Consider the following 21,806-nt stretch of genomic DNA (forward strand, 5'->3'; position numbering starts at 1 on the left):
TAACCTTTCCCCATACGTCAGATTTTCTAGAACTTTTATCATTTTTGTTGCTCTTCTCTGAACTCTCTCCAATTTATCCATAACTTTCCGATAGAGTGGCACCAGAATTGGACGCAGGGCTCCAGCTGAGGCCTCACCAGCGCTGAGTAGAGTGGGAACATTACCCCCCAGGCCTTACCTGCAACCCTACACCCCAGAACGACATTAACCATTTTCGCAACCCTACCACGTTGCTGGCTCATCGTCCATTTGTGATCCACTACAACCCCCAAATCCTTTTCAGCAGTACTCCCACCTAGCCAGTTACTCCACATTTTGTAGTTGTTCATTTGATTTTTCATTCCTAGGGGAAGTAATTTGCATTTTTCTTGACTGAGTTCGATCTGGTTAGTTTCAGACCAGTTCTCTGACTTGATATGCCACATCGACTGAGTGAAAGCCCTGACTACTTAGCTCCTCTCTTTGCTGTCCTACCCCGGCCGTTTCCATAGTGACTCCGTAGGGGAGATGGTTCCCCTGTCACTCATCCAGTATTTAATGTACCACTGTATTTCAGTCTGCCCAACCATGTTCTGCCCCAGCCCAGCTGTGGATTCCTAGAATAAGCCTGCCCTTTCTTATGGAAAAGTAATAGCAGAAGGTATCATGCCACCTCTGGGTGCTGATGAGTGCCAGGAGAAAGGCAGAGAGCTTGTTAGTTAGGCCAGCTGGTGTGGAGGGGGCTTTTACATGGAATCCGAGCTATTCAGTTTATGGTGAGGAATTATTCACATCACTCAGTGGGCCGGATGCAGATTGAGGCAGGGGGGATGAATGACTCGATCCTGCAAGGCGCTGAACATTTTGGCCTTGCTCCAGCAAAGCATTTAAGCACACTCTTAACTTTAAGCAGAGTCCAGTGGAGGGCAACAAAAATTATTAGGGGGCTGGAGCACATGACTTATGAGGAGAGGCTGAGGGAACTGGGATTGTTTAGTCTGCAGAAGAGAAGAATGGGGGGGGATTTGATAGCTGCTTTCAACTACCTGAAAGGGGGTTCCGAAGAGGATGGATCTAGACTGTTCTCAGTGGTACCAGATGACAGAACAAGGAGCAATGGTCTCAAGTTGCAGTGGGGAGGTTTAGGTTGGATATTAGGAAAAACTTTTTCACTAGTAGGGTGGTGAAGCACTGGAATGGGTTCCCTAGGGAGGTGGTGGAATCTCCTTCCTTAGAGGTTTTTAAGGCTCGGCTTGACAAAGCCCTGGCTGGGATGATTTAATTGGGGTTTGTCCTGCTTTGAGCAGGGGGTTGGACTAGATACCTCCTGAGGTCCCTTCCAACCCTGATATTTTAGGAAACAGGAGCGAGACAAGGTCTGTGAAGTAATAACTTTTATTCATGTTCAGACCTGAAGAAGAGCTCTGTGGAGCTCAAAACTTTGTTTCTCTCACCAAGATAAATTGGTTAAGCAATAGATATTACCATACCCACCTTGTGTCTCTCATATCCTAGGACCAACACAGATACAACAACACTGCAAAACACAGAAACATGTTAATTTTGATGGAATTATTAATGATGTCAAAACATTTCATTTTGATAAGGTAAAACCATTTCACTTCAGCTTTCTCATCTTGATTCATTTCACTGTTTCTATTACATTAAAGTGTTTAAATATAGAATATTAATATTTATTTGATTTACGGTTCTACGTATACTATGTTACATTTAGTGTTTTACATGATAATGTTTAAGATGATTGAAATGGAACAGTTCATCGTTTTAAAAACAAAACATCTCAATAGTCCCAAATTGAAATTTTGTGGTATTTTCATTACGGGGAAATGTTGAAATTTTTGCTTTATTTTGAAACAGAAACAAAAATTCATGATGTCAGAATTTCCCATGGAAGGGAAAGTCCATGTTTCAAGGAGATGTGGTTTTATAAGCATTGTGAGATAGCTGTAGCTCTAAGGAACTGCAGAGCAGTTAGAGAGGTAGGTTGATGGTCACAGAAGATCAGCGACTGTCAGAGCTTTCAAGGTGCACGGCTGGTTGTTAGAACTAGCTATAACTGCATTTTCCCACCCAACATAATGGAAATTTTCAAGAGACAATTTCTGTTTTTAAAAAAACAGTTCCCAGGTTTTGTAAAACAAACCAAAAATTATCAAAACCTCAAAAACCATTTAAAAAAAATTTTGGTAAGAAAACCCAAAGAATTCTGCTAAAAATCTGACAAAAAAAGAAGAAGAAAGTTTCTTGTGACATTTTTGCAGGAAATACAACATTGCCTGACCTACTAATTAGCCCTCCCGAAACCCATGAGATTTAAAAATAAATAAATACAACAACTTAGGGGTCTTTTAATTTGCCTTTGAGTAACTGAGCCTTCTGGGTTCATGTTTTCATTTTTTTTCCCCACAACCAGGAAGGCTAGAAACTTTTTTTGTTTTGTAGTTGGAAGCTGAGGCAGAGCTGGGCCTTTGAGGAAAACAGCAAGAATCATCAGGAGGGTTGGCAGTATAGACTCAGACAGGGTGACAGTGGCAGAGCTGTCCGAAGGCACCGCAGGCCCCAGAGTGCAGGATATGGACGGAAGAAAACAGCACTGGCCGAGTGGACCGCTTGAAACATTAGAGGTTCCCCAGGGATTCGTTCCAGCCATCGCAAGGGACAGCTGTGTCCCACACTGCAAAGGGTTTCAGCCATGCAATCAGGTGGCAGGAAAAGGTGTCATGTGACTTAGCTCATCAGTGACACAGCTGGTAGCCCCCAAACACTGGGCTGCCTGGAAAGCTGTTATTGCCAGAGCAGGGGGCTGGAAGCTCAGTACGATAGGGTGAGTGCAGAGAAGCCCGAGATACAATGAGAATGTGCTATGGGGAGTTTACACCGGCAGGAGGGAGGGAGTCGTTTGGCACAAGGTTGGGGCAGGCCAGGGGACTAGCTGTAGAGAATCTGTTCAGTAAATAAAAGTAAATAAACAGCAAAAAACCTTTTGCTTCTAGCTTAAAGTTAAAATTGAATTCAACCAGTCGCAAAGCAAGCCCCCCATGTTAGAACGGACAAGTCCCAATGCAGGACTGAAGCTCCCACTGAACTAAAGGGGGGATCTGTTAGAAATGCCATCTTTCAGACAAGACTTTATTCTTTCTGCCTCAATATTTCAAGCCTGAATAGTGATTTGGGAGCCTCGATATTGGGGTGTCCCACTTAAGTGGGATCTGATTTTCAGAATGGTTAGTTTTCAGCAAGAGAAGACACTCTCCTTAGGCCCTATACCATATCCCCTCTTCCATTAAACCGGGTTCTCCCGTTCCATGTCTGACTGACCCGAAGAAGAGCTCTGTGTAAGCTCAAAAGCTCATCTCTTTCATCAATAGAAGTTGGTCCAATACAAAATATTACCCCACCCATCTTTTCTTTCTCCCTTTGCTCATGTAGTCAGTGTAGTGCCAGTGTCTGGAGGAACCTAGAAATGCCTTGAGTCGGAAAGGCACTAGATAAGCCTGGCATTTGTTTTATTTTATGGCAACGAGACTGTGGAGTAATGGGGAAAATAGAGACAGTGTCTCATTTGAAATTCCAAATGGGTATGTCTCAGCAGAAGAAGGAATAAGAGCCATTGACACAGTGTGGTTAAGTATGAATATAAAGCTTAGCATGGGCCATATGGATGTGTTTCAACAGCGTAAACAATCTGGTAGCGAGACGAACACGGAGATCAGTGTAAAAGAAGCAGACGGACATTAAAAGCTAATGAGAGGAGCAGAGAGAGGAACCCTGCTAAAATGGAGTATGTTTCAGTTCACAATAGAAGGATTTTCAGAATGAGCTGCTGAAGAAAAGAGGCAAGGGAGACGTGTTATAGTCAAGATTGTGACGTGCTCAGATACTACTACCTAAGACAGAGAGAGATGGTTACATATGGGGATAGAGAGACAGAGAGAGAGAGAGATAGCAGTGCTGGGCCACCAAATACCAGGAGCCAAACCCTCAGCTGGAGTAAATCCCCTAGCCACCACAGATGTCAGTTTCCATTAGCTGAATATCTGGCCCCAGATGATCATAAAATGTATGCGAAATGTAGCGTGAGAGATCTGAGAGGCTGAGTGACAAGTTAGTGGAAGGGTGAGAGGATCTATGTAAATCAGGGATCACACGTGCTGATGCGGTAGGAGCGGAATCACCCAGCGGGTAGCTGTGTAAATATCACTGGAAAGTGGACAGGATAGACCTTGGAGCCCTCTTGCCTTGGGCTATGGTCTCATCAGCCTGGCCGTGCTCCAAGGAGCAGAGTGAGGCTGGGTGAGTGCTTGACTGGGAGCCCTCCAGGTGCCGCAGGAAGGGGGCCTGGGCGATTCCATGTTTATTTGTGGGTTTGATTTGGAGTTTTACCAGCTCTCTGCGAGTTCCTATCTTACGCTCAGGGTGGCCGAAGCAGCCCTTTAAATACACGCTGTGCAGATAAACAGACCTATCAAGCAAGTGGCTTTTACCTCTGAGTCCATCCCAAGCGGGCACCCCAGCCGGATGCTAGAGGTGCCGTGTTACTCCTTTCAGATCCAACGGTCACTGAGGACCTGACCGCTTGCGGTCAATGAAGGACCACATGGCCCTTTTTTTGCAAGCTGAGGTGTTTCATTCTCTTGGGCATATTTGCATTGTGCCTTTCCCTACATTTCTCCTGTAGTCTCTGTCGCAAACTGCTGGGTGGAGTAGAACGTGCTGCTTTTGCAACCAAAAGAAAAGGGCGGGGCTAATTGTTAATGCAACCCAACCAATGTGGCACTCTGTCCCCCTCTAGTGGTGTCGAGGCCACATCGTGGCTACGCCAACAACAGCTAGGAGACGGAGACATACCTATGCTAGGTACGCTCAAGCTAGCGTACTAAATATAGCAGTATAGTGGGGGTAGCACGGGGCGGCTTGGGCTCGCTGGCCAAGTGGGAGATGCTGGTCTGAGAGGAGAATCGGGTCTAATATGCTTGAAGACTGGGACTGTTGGGTGCAGCTACAATCTAGCCCTAAAGATTTGCCGTTGGAGCCCCTAGGGGAGATTGCTTTCCTGCTTGCCTGGCTTGGCATGTGTGAGCACGTCTCCCCAGCAAACAGAAGAGCCTGCTGCTACTTCCGTGCCACCGTTGTGAGTGCTTGATGCTGAAGGTTGCAGGGTAAGTGCCGACCATTGTTGTGTTTGTACATACTCCGTAAAAGGGCCTCACAACCAGTGCGCCAGACGACCCAGGAAGGATGCGATAGCTTAGCTCCCCCTAGTGGCTGAAATCTGCGGCTAATGGCCTGTTACTTGTAGACACCAAACAAAGTTCTCCCTGCTCCCAGATGGTGGAGTCTCTAGCTTTTGCTTGTCAGGGTCCCATATCCTATCGCCCGCTTCCCCCAGTAAAATCTGTATCTGTGCAGCAGGGGGGTTACATAGACATTCTGCCTTCCCTTGGCCCATCGGATTGCCACTCACATTTTGCAGCAGACTATGTGTAGTGTCTCTAGATTACAGCCGCTCCCAAGCTTCAGCCCAGAGGTGGCTGCACGTTTGGGTGGGGTCCGTGGCCCCTGTTGACAGCTGGGAACTCCCTTTCTGAAAAGCGTTTGTGGATGAGGGTGCTTGGGGGCGAGGGGGGACAGGGACAGGACTTTCCACGGCTGTTCTTTTCTTTTTTTTAGAATTGAATTTGCTTGTTTTATTTCTTCCAGCCAGGAGGAGACAGACTGGAAAGCAGATAGGAGTTTGGAAGCGAAAGGGTCAATGCCTGAGAAAACTGGGCTGGGTAAAGCCTTTTTGCAGGGCTCAGGCACAGGATTCTGCTGGACTGAACGTCCCGTGGGGCAAGGATGGCATAAATACGAATGAAAAAGGCAAAACTTCCTCTGAATAGACAGAGGCTCTGCCCTGTCCTCGGAGCTTACTCTGATGAGAGCCTCCCTGCTGCTCCTATAGTGAGGTCTGAGCGATTCAGACCTGCCTGCCGGCATGACCCTGCAGTAATGACTTCTAATCGTAGTGCCCCTCTGCACTTCCAAAGCACAGCAGGTTAGTTGCGGGACTGCCATGGATGCTAATGAGAAGAAGCATCATGCAGCTAAATCTTTCTTCACCGCTTGGAAAATACAAAGTCTGAGCCTGTAAAATGTCACCCCCTCATGTGATCTTTGCTCACATTTTGGAGTTTCATAGAGCTGAAGGCCAGAAGGGACCATTAGATCACCAAGCCTGACCTGCATAGCATAAGCCAATACATTGCACCCAGATACCCCTGTGACAAGACCGATAACTGAGGTTAGGGTAAAGCATTTCAGGTGACTAAACAGCTGTGTGCCACAGGCAGAGAGCAGGCGAGATCAAGGTGCCAGCAATGCCCGATGACCCTCCAGTGGCAGGGAATTGATTAGATGTGATATGCCCTGATGATCCCAGCAAACAATCCATGTCCCACACTGCAGAGGGAGGCAAGAAACCTCCAAAGTCCCTGCCAATCTGATGTGTGTGTGTGTGTGTGTGGGGGGGGATTCCTTCCTAGCTACCAAATCTGGCCAATCAGTGTGACTCTGAGAAAGTGAGTGAGACATGCCAGCCAGACATCTAAGAAAGAGAATTCTCTGTGCCAACTCCGAGCACTGGTCCACCCTGTTTGGTGTCCCAGACAGACTTATATCGGTATAACTATGGTGCTCGGGGGTGTGAAAAATCCACACCCCTGAGCGATGCCGTTATACCAAACTCCCTGTCCCCCTTCTTCTGTCAGCATAGCTACCGCCTCTTGGGGAGGTGGATTATCTACACTGATGGGACAAGGTCTCCAATCAGCGTAGCACCGTCTTCACTAAAGCACTACAGTGGTGTAGCTGCATGTACGCAGCGCTGTGCATGAAGACAATCCCAAAGTCTCTCTCTCAGTTCATCGGGCAGACTAGAGCTTACAAACAGAGCTGGACAGAAATTGTCCAATGGGAGAATGTTCTGTCAGGAAATGCAGATTCGACGAAGCAGGAAAGTTTCACCGGGACAGATGGAAATTTTCACAGGAAATGATCAACATATTTTATTTCAGCTTTATTGTTTTGGTTTTTTTGGCCGAGGCTATATAAATTGCCATAAAAGTTAAAGCAATCAAGTTGAAACAAAACATTTTGAAGAGATCAAAACGGAATATTTTCAGAATACTTTATTCGGCCCCAAATATCCGATCTTTCCTCCCTGTTCAGGATGAAACCAAATGTTGAAATCTTGGAATTTCCCACAAGATGGAAACTCTGAATTTTGACCAGCTCTGGTTACAAAAGAGATGGCTCCTGGTTCAAGCCCCAGCGGCAGTACCATGTGCGATAACCATGGTTACAATTTAGCCACTCGGCTGGGGCATGCAGCAAAACAGCCAGACTGCAGAAATCCCTTCCCAGCTGGACCACGGCCAAAGGGCTGTAGATCACTGCCTTGGCCCCATAACCATGGCAGTGCCCCTTTAAATGTCAGCAGCATTTAAGGAAGAAAATTCTCTGTTTGCAGGATGGAGACATCAGCATGAATAATAACAGATGTTCTGAGCAGGGGTGGAGGGTATGTATGTGGGGAGGAGGTGTCTATGTGTTTGTGTGTGTGTGGGGGGGTTCTTGTGTTCTTCAAGGGCGGGAAGCAAGCAGTGAGGCTGCAGTCCAAACAGCAAAGCCTGTGCACCTGTTGTTCCTGTCTGAGGTGAGGGTAGCGGTGGGGGGAGTTATTTTGCACTCTGCGGTGTCACTTCCCAAAAGCGACTTCATGCATTCGGCAACTGGAGAAACGTCTCCTGCCGCCGCAGCGTGGTTTTCAGGGCCGGCTGCTGTGAAAGGTTTCCACATCCGTGGAGCAGGGCTGATGATAATTCAAAGTGACAGGAGCGCCTTGGAGCCCACGGCGTCGTGAGCAAGCCAGGCTGCTCGGAGATGACAACCCCGCTCCTTCGATGGACTCCTAGCTGTCGCTCTCCCTGTGTCTTCAAACAAGGAGGGCCCCGGTGAACCAATCGGAGCAGAACACATTACAAAGGACACAGTGGGAGTGGGACTTGCAGATGCAAAACACGCGCTGAGGTGCGCAGGGGGCTGAGCGTGGCCTCGTATGCCAAAAGAGTGGCTGACCTCTGGGTCAGGAGATGTCAGGCTCACTCTGGGCAGCAGACGAGAGCCAGCGATGCTGCCTGGAACCCCCCTCCTGGTGAAAGATGCCTGTGTGACTGAAGCTCTCCTGTAATTCACAGACTGGGGCAGTGCTGGCACTGGCAGGGTCAGTTCCCCACACTTTAACCCCACCAATGGCCCCTGACAGGGTGCCCACCTCCAGGGATCAGAAGGGCCCATTGAACTCCCGCTCTCTCTGCTGAGATTGATGAAAGAGTGATCCATTAATCATCCTGATGATGCTGGCTTTGATGATGCGGACACCTGTCCACAGTGTGACGTTATTGACAGGAACTGTGACCGTATAGATCGTTGTTGCAACCAGGGTCCTATGGTTCCACCAGGTATTGTACAGAGGAGGCCAAGTGGGGTGTCTGTGGAATGGATGTAGTTTGCTGGTTATGATTATGGTGTATGTGTGTATCATCTGTGTATTTGAAGTTATGATTATTGGCTATGTACTTGTTTGATTCTGAGTAGCCTCAGTGAAGCATTTGGTAAGCTTCTTGAGAAAGGACTATTCTCAGTAAGTGCCCAGTCAAGAAACACTTAACTGACAATGGACTTTGGGAGACACCAATCCGCATCTGAGCTTTCCTGGGAATGTTCAAACTAACATGTAAACAATGGCGTTGGCCTGCAAAAAGCTGAATCATTCATGGACATGTGACTTGCCCAGGTGGCTACAGACTCTGTCTTGTCACTGTGGTTTTGCACAGGAAAACAAAGGAGTTTCTGCCCACAAGAGAGAAAATATAAAAGGAAATATAGAGGCAAGAGCAATTCTTAAGCTGTTTTCAGTTAAATCTGCAGCTTGTTGGGGATGTAGTTCACACCTGGGTCTGTGTTTGTAGCAGGCTAGCATGTCTGGCTCAACAAGACAGGGTACTGAAGTCCCAAACTGCCAGGGGAAACAGGCTCAGAGGTAGTCTCAGCACATCAGGTGGCAGCTCCCAAGTGGGTTTCTGTGACCCAACCCATCACACACAGGGATGGAAACCAGCTCATTTCTTACTGAGAAAGGGTGGCCCAATGGTTAGGGTGCAGGAGACCTGGATTCAATTTCCTACTCTGTATAGACTTCTTGTGTGACCTTAGGCAAGTCACTCTGCCTCTCCGTGCCTCAGTTCCCCACCTGTATAATGGGGATAATAACACTGCCCTACCTGGCAAGCCTATTGTAAGCATCTCAGATAGGTCCCCTAGATAGGTTGGGTCATCAAAACTACCATCCATGCCCCATGACCCTAGATACACAGATTCATGTAGCTGGTAAGAAAAGCAGCTTGAGCTAGATTTAAGTCACTTCTGCATTGATTCTAGTAACTTGTGTTAGATTAAAGCACCTCTGAATATGTCAGAACATGTCCGATGCTCTGTTTGTTATGTAAGAAGTCAATAAAAGGGCATATTGCAAAAACACACCCTTTCTATCAATGTGTTCCATGGTGATGGCATGTCAGTTACAACTCAGTACATTAAACATATTTACAGCACGACACATCCAATATGCCAATTGGTGACAATGAAAATTACACGTATGTATCTGTCTTTCTTTATGGCCTCTCTCACCTAACTGAGCAGCTCCCAGACACAGCTGCCTTGGGTGGTTTGGAAGCACTATTAAGCCTGATTTTCAGATAGGGAGATGAGACACAGAGATACTGATAGGAACAAGCTACCAAGGAAAGTGGTGGATTCTCCATGTCTTCAGATCTAGACTGGCTGCCTTCTGGGAAGATGTGCTGAGGTCGAACACAAGTTATTGGGCTCCATACAGGAATCTCCATCCTTAGAGGTTTTTAAGGCTGTCTTGACAAAGCCCTGGCTGGGATGATTTAATTGGAGTTGGTCCTGCTTTGAGCAGGGGGTTTGACTAGAACCTCCTGAGGTCCCTTCCAACCCTGATATTCTACGATACTATGAATAGATGGGTGAAATTCTCTGGCCCATGTTACACAGGTGGTCGGACTAGATGAGCTGGTTTTAAAATACACAAATCTGCACATCAAGTTAAACCCAGTGGGAGCTGCAGACACTCATCACCTATCAATAACTGGCCCTATTACATGCCTTGCCCATCCTTGAACTGGAAGTCTCTGACCAAGCAGATGGTGGAACCCCGCTTTCCTAAGTTGTATTTCTGTGCCTTAATCATAGACTCATAGAAGATGAGGGTTGGAAGAGACCACAGGAGGTCATCTGGTCCAACCCCCTGCTCAAAGCAGGACCAATCCCCAACAAAATCATCCCAGCCAGGGCTTTGTCAAGCTGGGCCTTAAAAATCTCTAAGGAAAAAGATTCTACCACCTCCCTAGGGAACACATTCCAGTGTTTCACCACCCTCCCAGTGAAATACTTTTTTCTTAATATCCAACCAAGACCTCCCACACTGCAACGTGAGACCATTGCTCCTTGTTCTGTCATCTCCCTCCACTGAGAAGAGCCGAGCTCCATCCTCTTTGGAACCCCCCTGCAGGTAGTTGAAGGCTGCTATCAAATCCCCCCTCGCTCTTCTCTTCTGCAGACTAAATAACCCCAGTTCCCTCAGCTTCTCCTTGTAAGTCATGTGCCCCAGCCCCCTAATCATTTTAGTTGCCCTCCGCTGGACTTTCTCTAATTTTTCCACATCCCTTCTGTCGTGGGGGGCACAAGCCCAGCCTTTCCCTTCGCACAGACTGTTCCAGATTAGATAGTTACTTAGCCACCTCAACAGCCAAAGCCAAACCCTCTAGTGTCCCACAGAAGTATGGCTAAGAAGGGTCCCAAACAGTGTGGGACAAATTAGCATCGGGAAAGGCAGTGGGTTCGTTTGTAAATGAAAGTTCTGCAAAGCTCACAGAAATCCTGCGCTCCTGAGACTTCCAGCTTTGTATTTTCAGCCACCTGAAAGTCATGCTGGGCTCGAGAGAAGCATCCCAATTTTCAGGCGCCTGCTCAAATCCAGCATCTGCATCTTCGGGGATCGCCCACCACTGAATGTAATCCGAAAGTTTCAAATTGAGAAGGAAACATCCCTCCCTCAAAAAGTGCCACAGCCGACAGAGCGACTGGATTTGTCCTCACGCTTCATTGCAAGAGGGAAGGATTTGCACAGAATTAAATGCACAAAGTTTAACGAAAGGAGAGAGAAAATCTCCCGGGGTTGACAATTACCCCATACATCTGATGGGCTCATCTGCATTGACTCTTGTAAAGATATTAACACGCTCACTTGTTAAGATCTCATTCTAACACACCTGCCTCAAGAGCTGTGATGAAACTTTGTTAATTAGCATTTGTGAAGGGCTTTGAGATTCTCAGATGAAAGGCACTTTAGAAGTCCAAGAACTGTACTGCATGCATTATCAGCTAAGAACACGCAGAAGCCATATTAATAGATGGAGAATGTTTAAAGGAACATTGCCAGTTAATTTACACCTAAATAAATGAAAAAAAAAATAAAAAACAAACATTTGAAAAGTTCATGGTACAAACCATGAAATGCTCCTTTCATCTTGGGTTTTGTGAAATTTTGCTAATCAAAGCATTTTTATTAGAAAATGTCGGGATTGTTTTAAAAATGCCAGGGCAAATGCTTTAAAAATACGTAAATCTTCCCTCTGTGGTGCAGGAAAGGCACAGGAGTGTGCTCAGGGTAGGAGAACATGATAGTGAAACTAATGGTAAATACAGAGTGAAAAATCACTTGTCTGGTTCTCCCTCCCAAGCTGGGTGAAATGCAAGGAATAAGCAAGCAAGTGATGAAAAGAAAACAAGTCTTTTAAAACTGTGCTTAACTGAAGTGTTGTTAGTAAAGTGGGCAGAAAAAAAGTCAGAAATGTTGGGGGGGGGGGGTTGGGATGGCTGGTGATTTTTAAATCTACATTGCAAAAAAAATTTGGAAAAACTAGACAGAGCTGGCAGCATTACCAATAATTAAGGTTGCCCTAATGGTTTCCATTATAAGACCTTATTTTCTGCTGCTTCTCACATGTCCAAGATTCAGCTGTTCATGCTGAAACGTCCTCACCTTAGCCCTCTTTTGTGTATCCATTATGTTAGTGTTTAATCACCATACCAACCTCTCCCACTTCACCTAATGGAGTGACTATTAGCAGCAGCAAATGCTTATCCTCTGGGGACCAGCCACCCGGGGGAGGTGGGGGATGAGACACACACTTTGACAATGGTTTCATAACTATTTGCTGACAGCAGAGGAATGAAAGCAGGATTCCTGGCGTACACACAAGGAGGACGAGTTAAATTTGCACGTGCAAGCTTAATAATGGCACTTCCTGACTTCTAAGTGCTTGACTTTGCAGCTTCAACTTTACTTTAATGTAAGGTGGATTTTTTTTAATGTAATTAGAAATATAGATCAGACTTAGTGTATTTAGCCACAGAACTGCTATGCATTCCGCACACAGCATCTTTAAATCTCTACACTCTGCTGTCTATTGAGAGAGGCAGCCATTTTATGTTCAGTTCCATGCAGATTATCCCAAAAGAGATTCACACACTGTGCTCTCACAGAATATTTAATTTTGTCCTTTATGACCATTTGAAGAATTTCTCTGTACACTTACGAATTCTGTGTGAGATTCTGAACTCTCTCTGTGTATCCTTACCAAGTGGCAGACTCCATTTTGAATGTGCAACCCTTTCCCTTCCCTGTTGTCCTAGTATCTCCATGTTGGAGTGAAATTCCAAGAGGCAGAAGTAGAGGGCTGACCACAGCGGGTCATTAAACCCGGATGGTCCTATATTTAAATACAAACAGTCTAGACAATAGGCTGGCTCCTTGCCAGGAGAACCTATTTGTCGTGGACAACAAAGTCACCTGGCAGAAGTGTGGGATCCCTTGTGGAGGCTGATTAGGGAGTCACCTGACAGAGGACACTAGAAGGTTATAAAAGGGCAGGAGCTGCACTATACAGGGTCTTTGGCTATTTTCACCAGCTCAAGCTGAGGGAAGCTGCTGCTGCAAGATCAGGATGATGCAGCGGGAAACCCTGTGTATCTGAACCCAAGGGTACATCAAGGACTCCCGAGGGAAGGGTGAGTGAACGCAAGGGGGATTGCGTTCAGGGGGATTGTTGTTTCTAAATGTGCTCTCTTGTGCTTCATCTTGTAAGTAAAGAGCAACGGTGGTGTGTATGTGTGTTATGTGTTCCACCTATCACATGCCCTTGAAGAGTGGACCTGTAACCCTGTAACAGCTGGGGTTCTGGGAGAGGGTGTGTCTGGTCCCAGTGGCTAGGTAGCCGGACTGCGAGGTCTTGGCTTTCCGGAAGTGGGAGGAGACTAGACAGAGGATCTGCCGGCCGAGAGCGTGCCTGGATTCTGTTCAGACTCTGGAGGCATAAAACATGTAGATCCCCTCACAGGAGTCTGGCAGTCTGGTGGGTGTTAGCCGCTCAACTAGATCTGTGACATGCTTTCTTGCTGTTGTTTTTTATTAATCTAAAACGAGAGCTACTACAGCTGCAAGGACATATTTGAATATGGAAAAGAAATAAAGGAAAAGTGTGTGGTGGTGGTGGTGGGATTCTTGACGTCTTGACAATGTCCCGGTTAAACAAAAATCTCACACGAAAGACCTTAAGCCTCGGGCAATGGGGAGCTCTTGATTCCATGTGTATTGTGCCTTTATTAGGATACTGAGGAATAGAAGAAAATAAATTCTGTTTATCAGTAAATATTAACCATAGGGAAGAGGAAGTGGCTTAATGCAAACTCATTTCCCAGCAGCTCTGTGCAATTCCTAAGGCCGAACAAGTAGTTTACACACACACAAACATTTCTAAGAGATTCACAGCATAGAAAGGAAGTTTTCTGCTGTTCATGAACTCATCCTCATGAGATTTCTTGGAACCATAGAATCATAGAAGATGAGGGTTGGAAGAGACCTCAGGCGGTCATCTATTCTGACCCCCTGCTCAAAGCAGGACCAACCCCAACTAAATCATCCCAGCCAGGGCTTTGTCAAGCCTGACCTTAAAAACCTCTAAGGAAGGAGATTCCACCACCTCCCTAGGTAACCCATTCCAGTGCTTCACCACCCTCCTAGTGAAATAGTGTTTCCTAATATCCAACCTAGAACTCCCCCGCTGCAACTTGAGACCATTACTCCTTGTTCTCTCTGGAGCTGCTGGACTTTTAACCAAGAGTGTCCTCAGGGCTGTTGACATCAACTGAAGAACTTAATTAGCTTCTTGTTCAAAATGGAGGCCAGCATGATGGAGGGTACTGGAAAGTGGGCGGCATAATTTACATATAAAGGAGCAAATGTATAGGAGTGAGTGAAGAGCATATTCTATCTGAGCCAGAGGAGGTCATGCAAAGCCCACTCTCCAGCTGTGAAATAAAGAACAAGGGATGTGAATGGCCAAACTGAGGATACATCGATAGAATTATCAGTAAGAGACTGGAGATAGGGTTATGTTTACCAGACCCTTTCCATCTGAATGAGTTTGTTTTAGATAGAAAGCCCAAAATTAAAGTCTGCAGAAGGGAGAGCATCGTGTGTGTGTGTCTGAGACCCATCTCTCAAACAACCTTCTCTAAGACAAGTTTCAGAGTGGTAGCCATGTTAAGTTCTCCTCGTTCTCTTTTCACTAAGACAAACATTGGTGAGGGAGGAGTCTGGTGGATATCACCCTAGCCTCGGCCTTGGGAAACCTGAGTTCAAATCCATAATCTGTTACAGACTTCTTGTATGGTCTTGGGCAAGCCACTTTGAGTGGGTCTATACTTGTGGTGGTATAAATAGCAGTGTAGATGGTGAGGAACTTCTTTAGATGAGTAAAGATACAGCAGCATCCTAGAGTTTTACCCTATACCGCTGCTTGCGTGCCCAAGCAAAGCCTCTCCCATCTATTCTAAATTTTTTTAGTAGTGTAGCGTCCTGCTGCCTCCCTGCCACCAGAGCCTTTCCCCTCTGTCTCTCCTTTGTCCCTTCTGTCCCCCCATGTGTTGCTACACACCACAGTGTGGACACCTTTCACTGCAGCATGTAGCTACACATACCGACATGCCTCCACAAGTGTAGACAAGGCCTTAGTCTCTCTGTGCATCTGCTTCCCATCTGTAAATGGAGGATAACTGCACATCCCTACCTCATGGGGGTGTATGTGAGGAGAAATACATTAAATATTGTGAGCTGCTCAGATGCTATGGAGATGGGGCTCTATAAGTACCTTAGCTGCATAGAACACAAAATGGCTGCTTAGAACACAAAATGGCTGCCTGGGCCTTAGAGATTAAAAGAAACAGTGAAGCTCAGAAACAGAGCCATAACGGTAGACCTGGTCATGATTTTTTCTGTCAGACCATTTTTTCCATCAGAAAATGTCATTTTGTTGAAATCCAAACATTTTGCAGAAATGTTTTGATTTCAGCCAAATTTCACTTTAAAAAAAATATGGCACCAGGGAATTTTGAGTATGAACTCTCTCTGTGTATTAGACACATTTTCAGAATGGAAGTTTCCATTTTGAAAAGACTTTTCGGTTCAGTTTTTTTTTAAATTCATATTACAGAAAATAATATAAAAATCATCAAAATCGGTACAACACATTTTGGTAGATTTTCCTTAAGAATGTTGTTTCCTGGGAAGTTTCAAATTATTTTAGTAAAGTTCCATTTCAGAAAGAAAAAAAAAACGAAATTGCCACATTTCCTGTGAAATGTAAAATCCGATTCCCGCACAGATCTACAAAACATAAATTTGATACCAGAATGAAAATTCTGGAGTTTCTCCAGGAAATAATTTTACTTATTTTTTTCCATAGATAAATATGATACTTCTATGGGAAAATGTCACCGGTTTACCTTTTATCTCTAAAAAAAATGATGCAAACTCTAAAAAAGGGGTCATTATAATTGGGCTTGCTGGGGTGTGAATTTGTGTCTCCCCGCTGGGGTGTGAATTTGTGTGTCTCCAAACTTCTGCTCTTGCCTTCCAAAGCACTGCTCTTTTGAGTCTGTAATTTTTCTTCCCTCTTGACCCGCCTACACAGATGTAAATCCAGAGTGTAGGGGTGCACCAACACTGAGGAGAAAACAGCTGAATGACCCCATATGCAAACCCTTGAGAGAGAGAGAAACTTTCATGAGAGAGCAATGGAAACTCCCATGAGACGCACTGTAACACCAAACTGGACTTGGGACCCTGTAGTGAAGCTCACTCACTCACGGAGCGCCCCCTTGTGTCAGCGCAGGATGCTGCTGCTATCTTCATCTTCAGCGCCTCCTGCTGGTTGCCTGCCTCTGACTCTAGAACTTTTGTGGCTCCACCCTCCCGCCAAGTCACAAAGTTCAAGCCCCTTCTGGGGTATCACGAACACATCCAAATGAATCTGGATAATTCTTCTGCCCCCTTGGGCTACTGAAGTTCTCTCCTTTTCCTTGCGCAAACCCTGTCTTGGGGCTCCCCTGACAGAAACTGCCCCCATTATGCCATTAACCCTGGGCTTCTCTCGGCCAGGGAGACTTGCCTCTTCTGTAGCCTCCCCCTCAACTGAGCTCTGTCATGTACTTATTTTGGCTTAGATCCACCCCTTCTGGCTGGGAGCCAATGAACTACTAGCCCCTGCCACCAGGTGCAGAGAATGACAAATTCAATGTATCCACTAGCCTTGCGGGTGAGGGAGGTTAAGCCCCATCGTGGGCACATACATCTGACCCAGTGCCCCTGCTGACCAGCAGTCAGGTGACCTGGGGTCCTGTGACTGCCTGGAGGCAACACTTCTAAGAAGAGGTCACCGGCTGGATCAGAGGGAGGCACTGGGTTACAGGAAGGATCCAGTGGGGATCTCCATCTCTGCCACGCGGTAGGTTTATTAGGAGATGTTAGGATGGGGCGTGAACTGGAGTGGCTGAAGCTGGAGCAAGGAGGGATCAGGATCCAGAGCTTAGGGTCAGAGCCGGAGTCATGGTCTGTGGTGCTTTCTTGGGACCCCCAGGATTATGGGTCACCTTGTTAGCCCCCACTGCCTCAGCAACAGAGACTCGGTGGTGCTAACTTGGGTGCAAACTCCTCGTCTCTTAGCCATCCAAACAAGCTCCTCCGAAGCTCTGCCAGCCTCTACTTCACCTAGCAGGTTAACTTTCGGTGCTCGTCAATCCCTGAGCCCCCCTGAAGAGCGTTGCCCTGTAGTGTCGAGCCCCTGTTCCTGGACACCCACAGAAATGACCAAGTTCGCTACCTCCCGCTTGTTTGGTTCAGGTGCAGAGTCACACTTCATATTACCGCACTGAGATGTAAAAAGAGCTTTATTAACGCTGATTAACACAAGACAGAGATGCACAGATTCAAGGGACTGTTGAGTAGAACCATGGAAAACAGTGGCAGTCACAGATGAACCAAAAGGGGAACACGCTTCAAAGAGACTAATCACAACTTTTGACATCTAAAACCTTTCTCTAAGATACGTTTTCCACCCAAAGCGACCTCTCAGCATCGCCAGCTCCCAGATCCAACATGCGTGGATGCAAAAAGTGTTCCCCTTTTTGTTCCCTAGGTGATGGATAACAAAGGGGCTTCTTCCCCTGCTCCTTATAGTCCACAAGACCTTTGAAATGTGTCCTTTCAACGTGTACCCCCAGATCCTCTCCCCAGTTGCTTGTGCCCCTGCTGCTTTCTCAGCCTCTTGTGAATTGGTTCTTCCTGTTTACCTCAAATGTAAATGAGATCCCATTGTATTTGGCTTTTCCTGCTTAATTTACATCAGAGCTCTGGGCAGACGAGTGACTCAACATTCCTTTATCTGGGAAGGCTTTGTTCTTCAACCCTGCCTGGTTAAATGTATTTTTAGTACATTCACACAACACCCGTACATACCTCTCACAATGCTTGTGATGACCAGTATGATATAAGCTGTTATTTGATGCCTTGCACGACATGCTTTATAGATAAATACTATGACAGCCCTGTGTTAGGTGTAGTGAGTTTGTCAGGTCTGATAGGAGTTGCTGTTACATGTCCTTGTACCCTGCGCCAGCTGGCATTGAGGGGCTCTTAGGGTCACAGGGTCAGCGCTGAAGTCAGGGACCAGGAGCCAGAGCTGAGGGTCTGAGCCGGAGCCAAACTGGAGCCTAGCATTAGAGCTGGAGTCAGGAGCCAGAGGCAAGGGTGTGAGTCAGGATAAACTGGAGTGAAGCAGACTCGGTCTGGGGGCTGCGTGGGAACAAGGCTGGAGAAGGACTGGAAACAATGGAGGAGCAAGGCAGGCACAGGGGTGATCATCGCTGAGAGCAAAGCATTGAGCAGCCAGCAACCTGCTGGACTTAAGAGCATGCTTGCTGGCTCCCTTCAACTGATGAGGAGGTTCTGGTGTAGCCCACTGGGCTCATTGGTCTGCCTGGAGACTGAACTAGCTAGTCCCAGACTCAGCTGCAAGCCTCATTCCTGGCGGGAGATGCCTACAGAGAACGGGAGTAGAGGCCTTAGGAAAGATTTGCCAGCAGATCCTGAGTTTCAGGAAGGAAATACAGAGTCTGTGAATGATGTGATCTGAGTTGCGTTGGCGCTGATCAGTTTTGCTAAATAAAGACGACCCAGAAGAAGGGGACAGAAATTCTGTCACCGTCGGGAGCTTACAGGTTGGGGGGTTGGCCCCAGCGGCTCATAGAAAGAAACCCTTAGAAGTGATCTGAGTAAACTCATACAAACCCATATGAGAGTGGTCCATGTTCCCATCAAAGAGACTTGTCAACTCACAGCACCACATCAGCGTGCAAGTGATGGCTGTTAAGAAGCGTTTTCTGTGTCTGTATATATGTAAAATAGTTAAAATGCCAGGCAAGGAGGCTGCTCAAGAACATATAACATAGTTCCTGGGAAAGGAATGCTGGGTGAACATTATCACTTGATAATTGCCTGATTTTATGCAATCCCTCTGAAGTACCTGGCAGTGGCCACTTTCAAAGACAGGATACTGGTCTACACGGACCATTGGTGTGACCCGGTATGGCCATTCTCATGTTCTTAGAGCTGGTCAAATTTTTTCTGCCAGAAAATGCTGCTTTGTTGAAATGAAAAAGTTTCAGTGGAATGTGTTGATTTTATCTAAATTTTCAATGAAAAATCATTTAAATGTTTCATTTTGATGAGGTGGAATCACTTCATTTTCACATAAGCTATCCTATAAGATAAAGTCAAAACAAAGCACTTCAATAAAGCTATTTCGATATTTGCAAAACCCGTTTTTTCCCCAGCAATTTTGTGCCACAGGAAATCTCAACATTTAAACTTTTTGTTCTAATTTGGGATGGAAGGAAATTTGGAAATGTCAGAATTTCCCACGGAACAGAAATTCAGAGCTTTGCCAAGATCTAGTTCCTTGGTTTTGCAGGACCAATACAACTTCTTGTGCATGGTAACTAGCTTCCTCTTAATATGGTCTCAGATGTGCGTCCCTTTACATTAGCACAGCACTAAACAACACCAGAGGGGCTGTCGCCCAGTGAACGAAGTTCTGATCTGTGGAGCGACTAGTTCATCAGGTGACTGGCTGACTGCCCTTGGCTCTTCTGAGTCTTCCTGGCCATATCACAACCATTGCTGATGTTCTGCTTCCAGGCAAGTCTCACTGTACTAACTTCCTCATCTGCCACATAATCTCTTGTACCTAAAGTACATAACACCTTATGCTCAGTGACATTTTCTGCTTGGCTTCCCAGAGATGTCCTTAGCACATCTAGATGTTTTCTCTGACCTGAAGTTTAAGAGCAGTTCAGGTTTCCAAAACTTTCTTGATAAGACAATCAGGTGCTGCGGACAGTGGTTTTTCAATCTCAGATGGTACCCGAGCTGGGAAGTTATATAAAGCAAGAGAGAGAGGGATGGGAGGACCAAAGACATCTGCAGCTGCACCAACGTTGGAAGGTTATGCACCACAGCTGTAAGAGTTCTTTGAGATCTGTACCTCCACCAGGCACTCTGCCAATGTGCCATGGTGGGAAAATACTTTCCCACGCCCCGCTTAGGTCCTGATTCTGATATCTCCCATTGTGTGTGTCATAAACAGATAGTTAAGGGTTAAGGTCTCTTTTACCTGTAAAGGGTTAACAAGCTCAGTAACCTGACGGACACCTGACCAGAGGACCAATCAAGGGACTAGATAATTTCAAATCTCTGTGGAGGGAAGTCTTTGTCTGTGTTCTTTGTTTGGGTCTTTGTTCTCTCTTTGGATCTAAGAGAGGCCAGACGTATATCCAAGCTCTCCATCTCTCTTCTGATGGTGACTTGCATCTGAAGAAGTGGGTATTCACCCACGAAAGCTCATGCTGCAAAACGTCTGTTAGTCTATAAGGTGCCACAGGATTCTTTGCTGCAAGCTCTCCAAGTTTCCTGAAGTATTTTCTTCTATTCAGTATAGTGAGTATTAGAAAGGCGGTTTAGTCTTATAATTAATTTCTACATTTGCAATTGTGTGTTTGCTGGAGAAATCTCTTTATTTCTGTTTGCTGTTGCTTTGATTATTCTGAGAAAGGAGGGGGGGAAGTCTCTCCAGTTTTATAAGTTAGACCCTGTAAATTTTTCCATCCTGGTGTTACAGAGATAGTGTACTTTCTTTTTTTCTTGTAATAAAATATTTTCTTTTTAGAACCTGACTGATTTCTTCCCTTGTTTGGATTTTCAGGGGAAGGGGAGGGGAGAAAAGTGAATCCCTCTTTGTTTTGATTCAAGGAGTTTGAATCAAGGTGATCTCTCCCAACGACAAGGGGATGGGGAAGGAGGTGGGGGGGAATGGTTTATTTCCCTTTGTGTTAAGATCCAAGGAAGTTGGGATCTGTGTTCCCCAGGGAAAGTTTGGGGGAACAGGGAGTGTGCTAGACACTGGAATTTCTAGCTGGTGGCAGCTTTACCAGATCTAAACTAGGATTTAAGTTTAGAGGAGCCCATGCAGGTCCCCATCTTGTGAACACTAAAGTTCAAAGTGGGGAATAAACCTATGACAGTGTGTGATTTATTTGTATTGCTGTAGCATTTAGGAGCCCCAGTCATGGACTAGGCCCCACTGATTTAGGTGTTGTATAAACTCAGAAAACGGGGCCTATGTTGGTGTCATCCCACTGAGCTCCATGGAGTTACTCCTGATTGACGCTGATGCCTCTGAGGCCTGGTCTACACTAAGAAGGGGGTTCGAATTAGGGTACACAAATTCAGCTACGTGAATAGCGTAGCTGAATTCGAAGTACCCTAATTCGAACAACTCACCCGTCCAGACGCGGTGGGGTCGAACTCTGCAGCTCCCCCGTCGACTCCGCCAACTCCTTCTGCCGAGGTGGAGTACCGGAGTCGACCGCGGCGCTTCCGGAGTTCGAACTATCGCGTCTAGATCAGACGCGATAGTTCGAACTCCAAAAAGTCGAACTCTCCGCGTCGAACCGGCAGGTAAGTGTAGACGTACCCTGAGATCAGAATTAGATCACGTTCAACCCTGTGCACTTCAGCCAGATTCCTCTTATCCCCTTAACTGCCTGAGATACGATTGGTTTTAAAGGATTCGCTCCGGGTTTGTCTCTTAGTCAGTCAAATCACTTTATTCCCATTCACATAACCAGAAATTACAGCCTCCTAGGCCAACCATGCAAGATTTACCACAACCTTCCTCATCCCTGTCCCCATGCTATTTGTCTGTTTCATCTCTCCAATACAT

The 21,806-nt window shown here is 46.2% G+C and overlaps 1 protein-coding gene across 1 annotated transcript in view; it reads left to right on the top strand.

The window, feature by feature from the left end:
* The window catches only part of LOC123356543 (acid-sensing ion channel 2), a 1,100,900-nt gene that overhangs the window by 232,834 nt on the left and 846,260 nt on the right, over positions 1-21,806 (top strand). The gene's annotated exons all lie outside the window — the stretch shown is intronic.

The sequence above is a fragment of the Mauremys mutica genome, chromosome 25 (genome assembly GCF_020497125.1).
Source record: "Mauremys mutica isolate MM-2020 ecotype Southern chromosome 25, ASM2049712v1, whole genome shotgun sequence".
Lineage (NCBI taxonomy): Eukaryota > Metazoa > Chordata > Testudines > Geoemydidae > Mauremys > Mauremys mutica.